We start from the raw sequence: 17,450 nt of genomic DNA, 5'->3' as shown, positions 1-17,450 counted from the left end.
AGGCATCCTGAGGGGAAGCCTGCATTGAGCAGGAAGTCTCCCTAGAAAAAAACACCAGCAACCATTAGGAATCCTGTCCCGGCTGGGAGGGCTCTGCTCCCTGCGCGCACGAGGGGCGGCGTGGGCAGAGCACAGAGACCTTCCAGGGGCCTGCGGGAGGGACATTTGTGGCCAGCGCCTTCCAGCTGATCCTTGCTGTCTCCTGCTTCCTCCAGGCCATGGCAAGAGCTGCCGTGTGGGATGGATGGGGCACGATGAAAGCAACCCCTTGGATGTTAATGCATGCAACAAGTCCTTTAAAAGGTCAAAACACATGCCAAATTTTGTGATGCAAGACAGAAACAGCTGGAAGGGCTTGAAAATGTGTTCCAGAAACTCGTGATATGACAGCACTGGTGCTGCTTGGGAACTGTTCTTCCTCACCTCCTCCCTCATCTCCCTCATCTCCTCTTGGAGGCTCACAATTACAGCAGAGACATGAGCCTGCACTGGGCCATTGATCATACTCTCAAAATTTCTAAGCTTGTTGCTTGTTGGCAACAGAACCCACTGTCTCTGTTATTATCAGCATTAATTGTTGCAATGAAGGTGGTGTATTGAGATGGCCCCAGGTTTGCCAGATTCCACAACATCTGCCCTGTGCACCTGACCTTGTCAGGGTCATTGTCATGCTGTCCATCCCTCCCAAAGAGCACCTCCAGCACTGCCACTTCTCTCAGCTCTTGGATCCCTTCCTCAAGGGTCTTCCAGCACATTCTATGATGGTGCTCCTGCATTCTCTCTCTGTGGACAAACCTCTCTCTCACACTCATTAAAAGCCACTTCCAGAGGGAAAGGGACCCTGGCTCCCTTACAAATACCTGGTCCACACCTGAGTCCTGGGTCAAGGCTCCCAAATTCCTTGCCTCAGGACCATCCAGTTGCACACCTGTTCCCATAAGGTCCCACACCTGCAGTAACCAGGTGGTAAAAGCCTCACGGCCTCGTCACTCAATGTCTTTTTGCAGAGTATGGAGACTTTTGTACGACAGGGACTTGGGGATGATCTCAACCTCTGGCTCCCCTGCTGGTTGTGAGGGCCCTCCTTTCTTATCCTTATTTTCTAGGTGCCTTGTTTCCATCTTAGACTTCTTTGTTTCCACAGGGGTGACTGCTGCTGGCTGTGACTGCCCTTGTGGTACATTTGGAACCTGGACAGATGTAATGTCTGTGGGTTCCACTGCTGCACCATCAGACTCTCCCTCTTGAAGGCAGGGGGAGGGTTTCTCACCAGCTGGGGAAAGGTACTCCTTCAGCATCTGGCTCATCTCACACATCTCCTTCACTAAAACACCCACCCAATCCGGGTGTTTCATTTCTGAAGTGGGCTGTGGGGCAGGGTCAGTCTCTGCAGCAGCATCCCAATTTCCTGGGGTAGGTATCAGGGTTGTTATCCAAATCAATATCCCCTTATCTCTGAATGTTAAATAGAACAGGTTTAACAGGCATATCAGCAACACCAGCCACTGTAAATGCATTAATATTTAAAGAAGATTTGAACCCTTTGAAGCCTTTGAAAACGGGTGGGCTGGACCTAAACGGTGGACTGGATGAAGGGTTGGGAGAAAATTTCCCCTTCTGTCATTTCTTCACAGTAAGTACCATTATTGAATTAAACCCAAAACCACACAGTTAGAGTGCAATAGCTCTGAATCTACGTTGCCATCTCCCAGAGGAAGTTAAAAACCCATGAATTCCTCACCTTATCAACCCACAAAATGAACTGGATAATAGTCACAGTAGCCTTAGTGATAGGACCCATGTTCAAATAAGGGCCTGCAAATGGGAGAGATGTAGCTGTGACCACGTGCAGCCCAAACCAGGGTAAGCTGGACAACATGGTGCCACCTAAAACACAAAATCAGGTCACTCAAGACCTGTTATTGCTTTTCCAGCCTTTCCACTCAATGCTCACAGGTTCCACCGTTGGGTGCCAAAATCACTCCTGGTTTGAATAAAAGACAGGTGTGTGCTAGGGAAAGCAGGGCCTTCCCTTGAAATAGAGAAAGCAAATCCCTCCCTCTGAATTAGTCAATTTTGAAATTAAGGGGCTCTCAGGCCAAGATATGGAATGACAGTTCTTTACTAGTATATCTAAGAAGGCAAACAGAACAACAACTCTGGAATTAACAAGAAGCAGAACAGGAACCCAGTTCCAGTCCTTCTGGGCCTCAGGCACTTTTCCCCTGTGCTGCAGTCACCGTCACCGCTGGCAGTGAGCGCTGGCAGATTCCCGGTGGACGGGGCAGATGTGACGATCCCGGCACCTGCAGGGGGCTGGGGGTGATGGCAGCTGTGTCCCAGATGGGAAGGGATGGAGGAGAGGCAGGATGCTGGGAAAACAGCAAGCTGAAGCAGGAGGGCGTCCAAGCAGGGCTGTGGGGTCCAAAACAGAGAGGCAGCTCCCGGCGTTGGGATGGTGGGGGGGTAGCAATGACCTTTCTGCTCCGAGAGCCAAAAGCGAGCGAGAGCCAGCAACTGCCCCCACCCTCCTTTACCTGCTTCCAATCTCACCGTGTTCCCCCTTTCCCTCCCTCCACCCTCCGGGAGAAACCCCCAAAAAAACAGGGATGCTCTCCCTGGTGCTGGGACCCAACCATCAGTGCTTCTTAGCATGTCAATGGGAAAAAAATTCCACAGGCAGAGAGGAAAGGAAAAAACAACCCCCAACAGAGGCTTATCCAGTTCTTCACTGATTTGAGGTTTATCAGCTGTTGCAGACACTGAGATGATGGTACAATGTTGTAGTGACTGGTAATCATCTAATTTCACATGTGTTATTAATTATATCTGTTATCGGAAATGATTTGGATTGTTGTATCAGAATTATTCCCAATTACTGTAAGTTTTTGGTTTTACTACATGTATGGTTTTGAACTTCCCTTCATGTTCATGGCAAGAGTAATGCATGCTGTTTTTAAATCAAAGAAGGAGGAATTAGCTCCTAAATATTTACATATTTATAAAAAAATTTTTTGCAATATTTATACCAAAAAAAAGTAAAATATTTTAATGTAAGGCTCTTGAATTGGATGTACAGTGACAAGGTCTAATTAATTCATTAACTTAAGGAGAAGGTATGCATGTGTTTTTATCATCAACAACTTCAAAGTAGTCACCTGTTCATTCAGCCAAACATCAGTTGCCTCCAAGAAAATGAAGCCCAGTGAAAAGAAAAAGAACCTAATCACCATGCAGCCTTCGTGGCCAGAACAAAACCAGAAGTAGGACTGCCAAGACATGGCTGTGTCTGGAAATTTACAGGCAAATTGCCAAGAAAAGCATTGTGTCATCATCATGGTATAGTGTTCCTACTAACCTTCTTCAGTTATTCCCTGTTCCGGGATCCAAGAGCACATTCAGTGATGTCAAAGATCAACATTTCCAGCTAATGGACTATTTGGACTTTAAAACAATGGTCATTTATTCCCATTTCCCTAGGAGACATTGGACATTATTCTTTTGTTTTCTCATGCTGTGAAACCCTGTGTCAATGACATGATAGAATTTGCTAAGTTTTGTTGATTGTAATCGGTCTTTTATGTATCTTATCCCTTATCTAACAGATAACCTTATCTAACCATATCTAACAGTAGTAAACTTAATGAGATAACACCCTCACAAGAGAGAGCTATTTTAACATCAGAACATATGAACCTTCTTTGAATTAATGAAAAAGGATGAGATGTTGCAGTCATGTATTATAAATTATAAAAGAAAGGCCTCATAAAATCAGGTCTTACTCTCTGCTAAATTAATAGCTAGCCTGTCACTTCTTCTATGTGCAGCTAAGTTACTTGCTTGTTCCCATGTGAAAACAATCTTCAGCATGGCAACAATTAACACAACAAGCTATTCTGGTAAGAGAACCATTTGCACCTGCAAGAAATAAGAAATCTGTCCTGCTGGGGACAAGGACGTTCATTCCCTTCCAGGAGCCCAATGCCCGGCTGGGGCTCCAGGGCAGGGGGTCCTTGAGCAGCTGCCCCAGAACCTCCGCCAGGGTCTCCCAGCGCAGCCGGAGCCGCTCGGCCTGGGGTCCCCAAAGGCCTCAGCGAGCCCCAAGTCCCTGCCAGGAACCCTCAACTCCCTCCAAGCCAGCATCCCCCACAGCCCCTGCAAGTTCCCCCCATGGCACCGGCCGTGGCCGTGTCCCCACATGTCACTGGCCATGTCCCACCATGTCCTCACCCATGGCTGTGTCCCCACCATGTTTCCATCCCTGTCACTGTCCCCCACATCTCCATCCATGCCTGTGTCCCCCCATGTCCCCACGAATGGCCACGTCCCCCTCCATGTCCATGTGTCCCCATGTCACTCTCCAGGTCTGTGTCCCACCATGTCATTGTCCTCCCATGTCCCACCCATGTCTCAGTTCTGTGTCTTTATTTTTACCCCAGTGTTGGATGTTTTAAAGGGATGAAGAGAAATGAAAAGCAAATCAAGGCCAAAATAAAAGAATTTCTGTGTCTGTGCAAGCTGAAGATCCACATGCTTGGGAGTGAGGGAAGAACATTTTTGGAGGAGTTTCCACCCCACTGTCTCCAAAATCTTGGTCTTTGCCCCTGTCCATCACCATTTGGCTGCAGAAGACACCCCTGGGCAATAGGAAATCAAAATCCTGGAATCACTGAGGTTAAATGTAGTAGTTTTGGTTCATTAATTTGAATTTTTTTTTGTGAGAGAGGATTAAGAAGTAGACAAAAACTAGGTTTTACTTTAAATGGTATAGAGAGAAATTTTATTACTAGAAACTATAAGAAAAAACCCTTAGAAGGAAACTTGAGGCTACTGCTTTTTCTTCCATACATTTTTTTTAATACTAAACACATACAAAAACAACTCAGTTAGTCTACCATCTCTAAAATAGTTTTTTACTCATTTACTTGAAAGAGGAGACTTTTTTTCAGTCTATGGAGATTCCTCCACAAGAAAACGGATTCTTTTTGTTTTGGTGTTACAGTGATTAGCTTCCCAGGAGAATGAAAATCTGATTACTATCTAAAAATCCTTTATACAGACTAACAGTTTTTCTCATAACTTTTCTTGAGGACTATATTAACTTCTGATGCACAGTTTAAGGATTATAACAGTTTAAACAAAAGCTTAATTTATTTTTGAGAATAGAGTTTTTTCCTTTTTCTTTTTTTTGGGGGGAAAGCAGGGTTTTTTTAATACGTAAACCTAGGAGATTACTGCAATTTTAACATTTGTTTACTTTAATATTAATGCTTTTCTTTATATGTACAGTTAGAACAGTCATATTCACTTCAAAATATCTTTACATGTTTTAGAGGAAACAAGAGTTTTTTCTCCATAGTTTAAAAAAGGAGAAATGCCAGTTCATGACATTTCTCCATTCTTTATTTCGAAGTTGACTATTCTTTTTGATTAATTTCGGTGTTTTTATATTGTTTCTGTGTGTATCACTATTTTGGTGGCTTTTTGTTTTTGTTTTTTGGGGTTTTTTTTGGGGGGTTGCATGTGTGTTTGTTTGTTTGTTGGGGTTTTTTGTTTGGTTGGTTGGTTTTTGTGTTTTTGTGGTTTTTTCGACCACCCAACACTAATCCTCCCATGGGGGATGGAGCTGGAGCAGAGCACGAAGCTCTTCCCACACTCGGGGCACTCACAGGGCTTCCCTTAGTGGTGACTCCATTGGTGTCGGGTCAAGACTGAGTTGTCTGAGAAGCTCTTCCCACACTCAGGACACTCGTAGGGCCTCTCCCCAGTGTGGTTGCGACGGTGCCTGATGAGATGGGAGTTTTGCTTGAAGCCCTTCCCGCAGTCGGGGCAGCGGAAGGGCCTCTCCTCTGTGTGAATCCGCTCATGTCGGAGGAGATTGGAGCTGCTCTGAAACCTCTTCCCACACTTGAGACACTCGTAGGGCCTCTCCCCAGTGTGGATGCGCTGGTGTCTTCTCAGGGCAGAGCTCCATCCAAAGCTCTTCCCACATTCCAAGCAGGTGTAGGGCTGTTCCCCTGTGTGGATCACCTGGTGCTCCATCAGATGAGAAATAGTCCTGAAGCTCTTCCTGCATTTCCCACACTCATAGGGCTTTTCTCCAGTGTGGGTCACCTGGTGCCGGATCAGGTTGGAGCTCCGCCTGAAACCCTTCCCACATTCCAAGCACTTGCGGGGCTTCTCCCCTCCAGGAGGCTTCTCCACCAGCTCTGAGCTCTGCCTGGATCTCCGGCCACCTTCCCGGCTCAGGGAGGGTCTTTCCTCCTCACAGCTCCCTGGGCTGGGTTTGCAGCCCCTCCTCGTGAGAGATCTCCGGGGCTTTTCTGCCTTCTCCATCCCTGCACACCTGAGGAATGAAAACTCCTGGTTTAGGGGGAAATAACAAGAAGAGAGCTCCATAAACTGGGTGTTCCTCCTCGCCCAAGTTCATCTCTGGAAGTCATTGAGCATCATGTGTCTGTAATAACCTCCCAAACACCAAGATTCCTGCCCAAAATCCTCCAAACTTTAACACACGGATGAAAAACTCCCCAAATATCAAGCTTCAGCCAAAATCCCCTCCAGACATGTGCTGGTTTGAAAGCAAAACCAATGAGAGAATCAGTCAGAAATACAATTCTATAGGAAAAAAGATAAGAGAAAAAAAATACATGCAATAGTACAAAAGAAAACAACTGACAGAATCAGAATGCAACCTGACACCCCGCTAGTTAGGGTGGTGGTAGCAGTCCCGATGAAGTGGTCTTGTTGTAGTAGTGATGCTGTAGAAAGGTCTGGTAGCTCTTGTCCTCTGGAAACCAGTGGGTAAGGGCTGCCTTGGTGTTCCAAATCTCAGATTTTATCTAGGTAGGAAAGGCTTGGCTCCTCCCCCTGGCTGGAGCATCTCCCAATGGGATGATGGAATTTTATCAGTCATGCAGTGGCACTCAATGGCCCATTAACAGAAGATATCTTCCTGGAGGAAGGATGGGTTGTGGAAAAGATAAAGAACACTGCCCCACCTGGTTTTAACAGATGGCCCATTAGCAGAGGATATCTCCCACACAGATAAGGATCACTGCTCCACCTGGTTTTTTCCACTACTCTTTGTTCTTTTGTTTCTTCCTGGAATCTCTGACCGGTTACTTCATGTTTGCTGCTGATTTCTTCTCCCTTTTGAAGATGAAAATGGTAAAAGTGTCTTTGACCTGCCTTGCTGGATATTGTGAAGAGGAAGAGTCATCTACTGCAAGTGGAAGTGTCACAGGTGGAGCAGAGTTCTGTGAGTGCTGTATCAAACCAGACCTCGTCAGACCTGCCAGAACAACTGGTCCATGCTGCCCTTCACTGCTCTGCCTGTTCCCCACTGTTTCATGCCAGAGTAATTTAACTGCTGTTAATTGGGTGTGTGTTTCACTTGAGCCAGTCCAGCAGAACCAGCAGAAAGCAGCCCCAGAATGAATGGGGCTCTGCAGAGGAGCCCCAGACTATTCATCAGCCTGCCCGCAGAACTGGCTCCAACTCTGAACCCTTATGACCACACTCTGAAGAAGACACACTTCTGCTATTTCTGAGGCACTTATGACTGAGGCACGTGCTTGTGCAGGGAAGAATCCCAAAGTTCTTTCTTACTTCAGGAAAAACCCTGCAGCAGTGCATACCCAGCATCTGCTATCAGCACATCCTGGCTACACGTGCAGGAGAAGCAGCAGCAGCATTGGACACGTGGGTTTGTTAAGCTGAACTCCCCTACACTTTGAACAGTGCTCATCACAAACATATTTAATGGCACACCGATGCCATACATTTCTCCTAAAAGCCTCCCTTGTAACTAAACTTTACTGGAAAGTTAATGCCGAGGATGAACGAGCAACTTCGGTCTCAGTGCGGAGGTGGAGGGGTTCTAAACACTGACTTTCCGAGAGCAGCATCTCTCCTGAAGCGCTCGGGGCCACCCGAGCCGCCGCCGGGAGCGCGGTGCAGAAGCCGGCCCGGACTCAGCCGCAGCGCCGGGCACCGCGCATCGCTGCTCTGCAGGGCGGCCCGCACGTCCTCCAGCAGCTGCCGCAGGCTGCCCTTCTCCTGCTGCAGCTCGGCCATGCGCCCCTCGGCCCGCTCCAGCGCCACCATCTCCTCGCAGCGCTCTCGGGAGCAGGGCCCCGGCGGCCGCCGCTCGGGCTCGGCGGGGGCTGCGCGGGCGGATGTGGATCTCGATGTGCTCGCCCTCCCGGCCCAGCGGCAGCCGCGGCCCCGCGCGGGTGCTGAAGTGGCCGCAGAGCCGCGCGTGGAGCTGGCGGAAGGTGAGCTCGGCCCAGAGCCCGTCCCACAGCCCCGCGCACTCCTCGGGCTCCGCCGCCTCCTCCGGCCCCAGCGCCCGGCACAGCGTGCGGGACTCCTCGCCGGGGATGCGGCCCGGCCCGGCGCAGTCCCGCTGCTGGAAGATCTCCTGCAGGGACTGCTCCGGGCCGCTGGCCAGCACGACCATCTCGTTCTCCACGCCGCGCTCCAGCCCGTAGCGGTGGGCGAGGGCACTGAGCAGCCACTGCGTGCGCCGGGCCAGCCGCCCGGAGGGGTCCCAGCCCTCAGGCGGCTCCATCGCGCCCGCCCGGCCCGCGGCGCTGCCCGAGCATCCTGAGCGCCGCCCGCCCGAGCGCTCGGCCCCGGCCCCGGCACGGAGCGCCCGGCTCGCCCCGCACGGAGCCGCGTCCGCCTTTGTCCGGCAGGAGCAGGGACTCGGGCAAAGCGGGCAGGTGCCGCCCTGCTCCCTTTGTGTGCCAAGCCCGAGCCCCAAGTGTGGTTCTTATTTCTTAGCTAATTTCTCTCTGGTTTCTCTCTGACACAAGCAAGACAATTGCATCGCCCAATTCAGTTTGACAAGTAAGGCTTGTGAACGAGTGAGCGCTTCCACTAAATTAAAAACCCAATGTGCTTGAATGTCGACCTTCTGTTCTCTCAGGCTCCTCAGCTCTGTAGATGAGGTGACTTCCCGGTATTGGTATGTGGGTGTTAAGGGGTCTGTGTTAGAGATGAGTAAGTGTTCAACTCGTTCAAACGAGCTGCCCAAAGCAGTGATTTTGGTCTCTCTTTGGCTGGGCAGTAGGACCGGCGTTGTTGAACGCAGGCAGCAGCACGAGCAGGGCTCCTCCAGCAGCAGGGACACGCCAGGAGCCAGAGGGGACCGTGGCACCAGAGGGGACCGTGGCACCAGAGGGAATCGTGGCACCAGCCGTGCCCGAGGTCTGAACAGGCTGCCAAAGTCAGGTGGTGCTGACAGGCTGCGTTAACAGCCCAGGCAAGGCATGGTGAGGAGCCAGGGCTGGGGGCCACCCAAGGAGTCCTGTCAAGAGCAAATCGTTCTAATATTCTCTCTAGGACAAAAAAGGAACAAACCAGTCCAGCAGATATGTGAGGAAAACGAATTCAAGTTCGTTTAAAACTCTGCTTAATACAGGGTTGGGTTTCTTTTGGGTGAACTGATGCTAATAAATATTTGCTCCCATATGATGGGGTTTCTCTGCAAATAGGCCTTGATATTAAATTTCTGACCACCTTTAATTTTGCAATTTCTTCGGTTGAGCACCTGAGTAGCTTTGTTGAGGAATGGAGAACTATTTCTAGGTCGGTATTTTCTCAGGAGGAGCCTTAAATTTTATCACAGGAGGAAGGAAAGGCAAAGGTTTGAAAGCCTTCCCCTGCTGAAGTGACACACTTTGAGAGGAGTCTGTGAGGAGAAGTCCCCTCAGGCACTGCCAGGGCTGTTTGCCTCCTCTGCAGGCTCAGTATTCTGGGAGTTCCACAAGCCTCAGCTGCCACTGTATTTTCCCCTGAATATTTTTTGTCGTGCAGTACACAGGGAGAATATTTTGTGCTAGATTCTCCTCTGGGCTGAGAGGAATGTTGAATTTGTCTTTACAAATGAGCTCTGGATCTGCCTGTAGATAAGGTTAAGCACTGAGAGATAAAAGTAACAATGGGATGGATTCCACTGATTGATGAATGGAAAAAGATGTTTGCCTTTACAAACAAACTGTAAGGCTGCTGATAAATCAAATTGGATATCAAAAGATGAAAGAAGCAAGGGGGGAGGGGAAACTATGAATTCTATAAAAAATAAAAAGGAAAAGGGAGGGTTATACATTAGAGGGGAATTTCAGGTATCAGGCGTTCCGGGAAGTCTGTGCCTCTCAAGTACCTCAGCCAATGGGTAAAGAGAGAGGGAAATGTGGCCGGGAATATAGGATAAAAAGGAGGCTGCGTCCTCCAAAAATTTGAGAGATCCCAGGGGAATGTCCCATAGCCTCTCCCTTTATTCGAATAAAGCAAAAAGGACTCCTCTGTCTCCTTTTTGGACATAAACCTCTGGTGTTTGTGGATTAATTTTCCTGACAATTTTGGGGGCTCGTCCGGGATCTTTCCACCGTCCGGGGCAGCGAGTGGAGCTGAAGGCGCCTCACCCAGTTTGGGTGATCAGCTCCCCTTGGTGCCGGCCGGTACCGGGCGATCCATTGGGTTCCCGAGACTGTCCAGGAGACAGACGAGTGGCGGACCAGGGGGGTCCGTGAAGAGTCCGCAGGGAAGGACCACTGAAAATCTCACCGGTGAGTAAAATGGGATCTTCGGGGAGCAAACCTGGGAGGGCACCCAGGGAGGGTAGCACAGGTGAACCTGGGAGGGCACCCATGGAGGGCAGCACAGGTAAAACGGGGCACCCAGAGAGGGTTGGAAAGGTGAAGCCGGGAAGGGGCCCCGGAAAAAGGGATGACAATTCCATAATATCCCCGGAGAGTCCCTTGGGGTGAATGCTGAGGTCTTAGGACAGATTGTATATTCACCCAGAAGTAACTATGGAAATGATGGTAAAATATTGTTATTTTGTGTGGCCAGAGTATAAGTTGGCAAGGGGACTTATATGGCCACCTTATGGAACAGATAAAATTCATTTGTGTCGAATTTTGTGAAGGTATTTAGAGGAAAGTGGTGAAGATTGGGATGTTTTTCAGCACCTTCCCCCGTCTTGTCCTCCAGTGTTGCCAGCTGACCCAGAGCCAGCTGCAGGTCGTCTGTATCCTCAACTTTCAGAGCAAGGGGATCAGGGAAATGTTATTCCCACAGCCCCACCTGAGAAGGGTGATGGTGTAGGGGGAGGGGAGCAGCATGTTGTATCACCCCCCAGAACTAGAATTTGAACTCAGTTTAGGGCATCAAAAGCCCCCCAAGAGACAGGGGTACACCAGATGCCACTCTGTCAAGTTCCTTTGGGGGGTCAAGGGGGAGGATTTGGGTTTGTAATTGTACCACTCACTACCCAGGATATAAGAGGGTTAAAAAAAGAATTACCCCCATATTTGGATGATCCCATGGGGTGGGGGAAAAGATAGAGGAATATTTGGGAAATGCGGATTATACATGGAAAGATTGGGATTTTCTTTTGGGAATTTTGTTTGGGTCATCAGAGAAACGAATGATTTTGCAGAAAGCTCGGCAGCTGTGGGAGGATGAACATCCACAAGCAGCAGGGGGGGCTGGACCCAATGCACCTACGGTGGGTGATGCCATCCCCCAGGCAGACCCCCAGTGGGACCCAAATAACCAGGCCAGTCTGGCTCACCGTGATTGCCGTGCTTATTTGATCAGGGCAATCAAGTCAGCGGCTCCCAGAACTAACAACATAGCTAAGGCTCTGTCGTTAGAACAGGAGAAACAGGAAAGCCCTCATTGGTTGGAGAGGATTAGGGATGCCTTGAGGAAGCACGGGGGGATGGATCCTGAGGGGCCAGCCTTCAACACATTGCTTAAGGTACAATTTGTTACTAAGGCCTGGCCTGATATAAGGAAAGGGGTACAAAAAGATAAAAAGTGGCAAAATAAGCCTCTAAAGGAATTGGTTAGAAAAACACAGCAGATATGTGTAAGAAGGGATGAGGAAAAGGCAGAAGCTAAAGCAAAGATGATGGCAGAGTTTTTGCAGCCCCGGAGGAATAAACCGCAGGGTCCAAGGGGTCCCCAGGGACAGAGGGGACGGGGTCGGCCACAAGGAAGGGGCAGAGGGATTCCCTCCTCGGCAGGGGACAGCCGACCCAAACAGCGGCTGGGGAAGAACCAGTGTGCTGTCTGCAGGGCAGAAGGGCATTGGAAAAACGAGTGTCCCCAGAAACAACTGGACCCTCAGGAGGAGGAAGTCCAGAGGATAATGGAAATGGATTGTTAGGGGTGTCAGGGGCTCCTATTATACCAAGGACCCACCACTCAGGAGCCCTTGATAACTTTTAAGGTGGGTCCGGATCGAGAGGAGGTGTGTTTTTTGGTAGACACAGGGGCCTCTCGGTCCACCTTAAATTTTATACCTAAGGGGGGGAAATTGTCAAAAAGATCCTTGGTTATTCAAGGAGTAAGCGGGAAGGATGAGCGAGTGCATTTTATTCAACCACTGTTAATAGATGTGGGGGACAGATTTGAAATGCATGAATTCTTGTTTGTTCCTAATTTTGATTGTAATTTACTGGGAAGAGATTTGATGGCTAGAATGGGAATGCAAATTAGCATTGTAAGAAGTGACCCGGAGTCTGAAACTGTGATATCTTTTTGTAAAATGTCTGAAAAGGCTTATGCTAAAATAAATCCGGAAGTATGGGCAGCTCCAGGGAAATATGGGAAACTGGACATAGAGCCTCTCCAAATTACTTTGAAGCAACCAGGACAAGTGGTGTCTAAAAAGCAATACCCTCTTTCAAGGGAGGGAAAGAAGGGGTTACAGCCTGTTATTGAGTCCCTGCTAAAAGCAGGTCTTTTAGAGCCGTGTATGTCTCCCTATAACACTCCTATCCTGCCGGTTAAGAAACCAGATGGAACCTACAGAATGGTGCAGGATTTAAGAATAATAAATGAGATTGTCAAACCAAGGCATCCCACAGTTCCAGATCCATACACAATCCTAAATCAAATCCCTTCTTCACATCAGCATTATTCTGTACTGGATTTGAAGGATGCTTTCTGGGGGTGTCCAATCACAAAAGATAGTAAACAGTATTTTGCTTTTGAGTGGGAACAGGAGGAAGGAGGGAAAATGATAAAACAACAATTGACATGGACAGTACTCCCTCAAGGATATACAGAGTCACCAGTTCTGTTTGAGCAAGCTTTGCAGAAAATATTAAGAGAGTTTACTCCACCCTTAGGAGTCAAGTTGTGGCAGTATGTAGATGATTTGCTCTTATCAGGGGAACAGGAAAAGGTGGTTGAAGAAGCTACTGTAAAGCTGCTTCATTTTCTTGCAAATAAGGGACTTAGAGTATCCAAAAAGAAAGCACAGTTGGTAGAAAAGAAGGTCAAATATTTGGGACACATTCTGTCCGAAGGGTTACGGTGTATTGATCCAGAAAGGATACAAGGGATTTTACAGGTACCATTACCCCAGACTAAAGAGGAGTTACGGCAGTTTTTAGGGTTGGTGGGGTACTGTAGAGCATGGATCGAGGATTTTTCTGTGGTGGCCAGACCTTTATATAACTTTAAAAGACAAATTGGTTAAGGCCCCAGTCTTGGCTCTTCCAGACGCAGAAAAAAGAATTTCAGCTATATGTGGATGTCAAACAGGGTCATGCTAAAGGAATTTTGGTGCAAGAGCATGGGGGAACACGGAGGCCTGTTGCCTGTTTTTCTAAGTTGTTAGACCCGGTGGCCAGAGGCTGGCCCCATTGTCTGCAGAACTGTGCAGCCACAGCTCTGATGGTGGCTGAGGCCCGAAAGCTGACAAGGGGAGGGCATCTCATTGTTAAAGTCCCACATCAGATTAAAGCTTTGTTAACTGAGAGAGCCTCTAAGTGGATGACGAGTGCTCGATTATTACAGTATGAATCTTGTTTAATGGAACAGGAGGATTTAGAATTTAAAGGTGGGGAAATTTTTAATCCAGCCTCTTATTTAAATGGCCCTGGAGAAAAGGGGGGCCAGGAAGAAATCCATGATTGTATCCAGGTTATAGACCTCCAGACACGGGTTAGGGAAGATCTACAGGATATTCCCTGGCCTGAGGGAGAGAATGTGTTCATTGATGGGTCCTCCAAGGTGGTAGAAGGGAAACGATTTACAGGATACTCTATCGTGAATGGAAAGCAATTAAAGGAAGGGGGGAGGTTACCACACACCTGGTCAGCTCAGACAGCAGAGCTGTACGGGCTTGTGAGAGCCTGTGAATTATACCAGGACAAGACAGTAAATATATTTACTGATTCTAAATATGCATATGGGGTAATACATGCATTTGGAAAACGATGGGAAGAAAGAGGTTTATTAAGCTGCAGAGGAAAGACATTAGCTCACGAGAACTTAATCTCTCGCCTATTGGAGGCAATGAATTTACCAAAAAAGGTGGCGATAATCCACATTAAGGGGCATCAGGCAGGATGGTCGGAGGAGGCAATAGGAAACCGACTGGCTGATGAAGAAACTCGCAAAGCTGCATTGTTGCCAGAAGTCTCTAAGATCCTGCCTTTGCTCCCAGTAACTGCACCGCTGCCAGAGAAACTCTCTTTTCCACCAGAGGAACTTGAGATAATTAAAAAGAGTGGGGCAGAGAAAAGAGAAAATAATTGGTTTACAAGGGATGGTAAGCACTGGATACCAAAAGCTCTAGCCTTACAATTGTTAAAAGAACTTCATGAAGGGAGTCATTGCGGCTCCCGAGGACTGGCAGAAGCCTTCCTCAAAATGAACACTGCTGTTGGTCTCTTTAGCCTGGCAAAGCGAGCTATTGAAGGTTGTTTAACTTGTGCTAAAACCAACAACAAAGTTACAAAGAAACTGGCCAGGGGAGGGAGGCGTTGGGCAGTATGCCCCTTCCAGAGATGCCAGGTGGATTTTACTGAAATGCCTGGAGTGGCAAGATTTAAATATCTTCTGGTAATAGTATGTCAATTAACCGGGTGGCCAGAAGCATTTCCAACTGTGTCAGCAACTACAGGATCAGTTGTTAAAATATTTTTGGAACAAATAATTCCAAGGTATGGGATGGTGGAAGCAATAGATTCAGACAGGGGAACTCATTTTACAAGAAAAATTCTTCAAGGAATTATGACTGCTTTAGGGATACAGTGGAACATCCATACCCCCTGGCACCCACAGAGTTCGGGCCAGGTTGAGAGGATGAATGGAGAAAGAAAAAAAACATCTCCTGGAGCTGGTGATAGAAACTAAAATGCCGTGGGTACGGCTCCTACCCCTGGATTTAGCAAGGATAAGAGCCAGACCCAGGGGAGATATTCAGTTATCTCCCTTTGAATTGATGTTTGGAATTCCTTACCCTTGTAATTCTCAGCCTAGTGGGGGGATAGAGATAAGTGATGTGTATTTGGAACAATATGTGGCTCGGATAGTGTCTCTTGTGAAATCTCTTCGACAGGAAGCTCAGCTGGCACAGACCTTGCCTTTGGACTTTGCTGTTCACAACATCCAACCGGGACACTGGGTCCTGGTTAAGGAGTGGGAAGAAGCACCACTGGTGGCCAAGTGGCGTGGACCTTTCCAGGTGTTGCTGAGCACAGACACAGCCGTCAAGACAGCTGAACACGGCTGGACCCATCACACTCGGGCCAAGGTCTCTGCAGCCCCAGAGATTTGGACATCTCAGCTGGAGGAGAAGGACAGGAAGCCGCGACTGACACTCGGCAGGAGGGGACTGGAGCAGCAGCCAGGGCGTCGACATCGGGGGAAGCCTCGTGTGCCCACCCACAGAGTGCCTGCTGAAATAGTCTGTGTGGGCATCCCTCCTCTCAGATCTCCAGGCACTGGGGGCCAACCCTTGCTGTCATTGTTTTCTTTATGTTAAGCTCTTTCTGTGCCTTCACTCGCCACAGGTGGTGTGAAAGACAAAGTGAAAGTAAAAATGAAGTTAGGAAATTAGATTACACAATCAGAATGTTTCTCTTAATAATGTTCCCTTTATATTATCAGTTAGGTTGGGGCCAAGAATGGGAAAATAATTTTTTGACCTTAGGAGAAGAAGTAGCAAAAACCTTTAACCTTAGCAATTGTTGGGTCTGTGGAGGTCCAGGAGAATCTGAAAACGGGCCATGGGTGGCCAGCCCAGTTGAACATCAATAGAAGATTAACACCCTGAGTAAAGTCTGTAATGGAACAGGATTTTGGGATGAAGAAGGAAGTCCATGGCGGCTTCATTCTTCTGAAAAAGACACTTATTGCCTAAATAGGCAAATAGATGACAATGGAAAAGTGGTGAAACAAATTGCAAAATGAATAAAAAAAAATAGCTCATGTGCCTGTCCAAACATGAAAATGATGGGAATGGGACATGTTTTCTTGGCTACCTGGTGAACTATAAGTTAAACAATTGCTTTTTCCCTCTTATGTGCTGTAGCAACCCTAATCTTTTTTGGCAAGCATGATCCCTTGCTTAGTACAACTTATTCAACATGTGATCAAAAGGATGCAGGTAATAGCCACGCCTACTGATCCAGAGATGGTTACAAAAGGACAGAAATTGATGTCACTCCAAATAATTGCAAAACCAAAAAAGACTCAGGAACAAAAAATTAAGGCAATGAGAGCTAAAGTTTGTAAAGACAATTACTAAAAAATAAAAGAGGAGGGATTGAGAGGAATGTTGAATTTGTCTTTACAAAAGAGCTCTGGATCAGCCTGTAGATAAGGCTAGCACTGAGAGATAAAAGAAACAATGGGATGGATTCCACTGATTGATGAATGGAAAGACATATTTGCCTTTACAAACAAACTGTAGGGCTGCTGATAAATGAAATTGGATATCGAAAGATGAAAGAAGCAACGGGGGGGAAAACTATGAATTCTGTAAGAATTAAAAATGAAAAGGGAGGGTTATACATTAGAGGGGAATTTCAGGTATCAGGCGTTCCGGGAAGTCTGTGCCTCTCAAGTACCTCAGCCAATGGGGAAAGAGAGAGGGAAATGCGGCCGGGAAAATAGGATAAAAAGGAGGCTGCGTCCTCCGAAAATTTGAGAGATGCCAGGGGAATGTCCCATGGCCTCTCCCTTTATTCGAATAAAGCAAAAAGGACTCCTCTGTCTCCTTTTTGGACATAAACCTCTGGTGTTTGTGGATTAATTTTCCTGACATAGATGACCCGGGAGAGGGACCTCGCCCCCAATATCTTGGGACGTCCTGGCAGGGTTTTTTTGAAAGGGGGAGGAATATTTGGAGCTCACCCGAAGTATCTTTGGGTCTCCCTGTTTGTTTTTTTCGGGAGGCGGCGGGCGGAGCGATGTTTGCATCTTGCAGGGCTCCAAAGCTGTCCCGAAATCCCCTTTTGGGGGATCCTGTGGGGTCCCCGGGTGGTTTTTTGGGGATGTCTGGGTGGCGGCTGCAGACAGAGCCCCGGCGGTGGGTGGGGGATGGAGGTCCCCGGAGCCCCGTGGCGATCGCCCGGGACTGGCAGGGCGAGGGGAGCAGCCTTGAGGGGGGGAAAGCGAAAAGGGGAGAG

The sequence above is a fragment of the Sturnus vulgaris genome, unplaced genomic scaffold (genome assembly GCF_052056855.1).
Source record: "Sturnus vulgaris isolate bStuVul1 unplaced genomic scaffold, bStuVul1.hap1 Scaffold_198, whole genome shotgun sequence".
NCBI classification, from domain to species: Eukaryota; Metazoa; Chordata; class Aves; order Passeriformes; family Sturnidae; genus Sturnus; species Sturnus vulgaris.
This window is presented reverse-complemented; position numbering follows the sequence as displayed.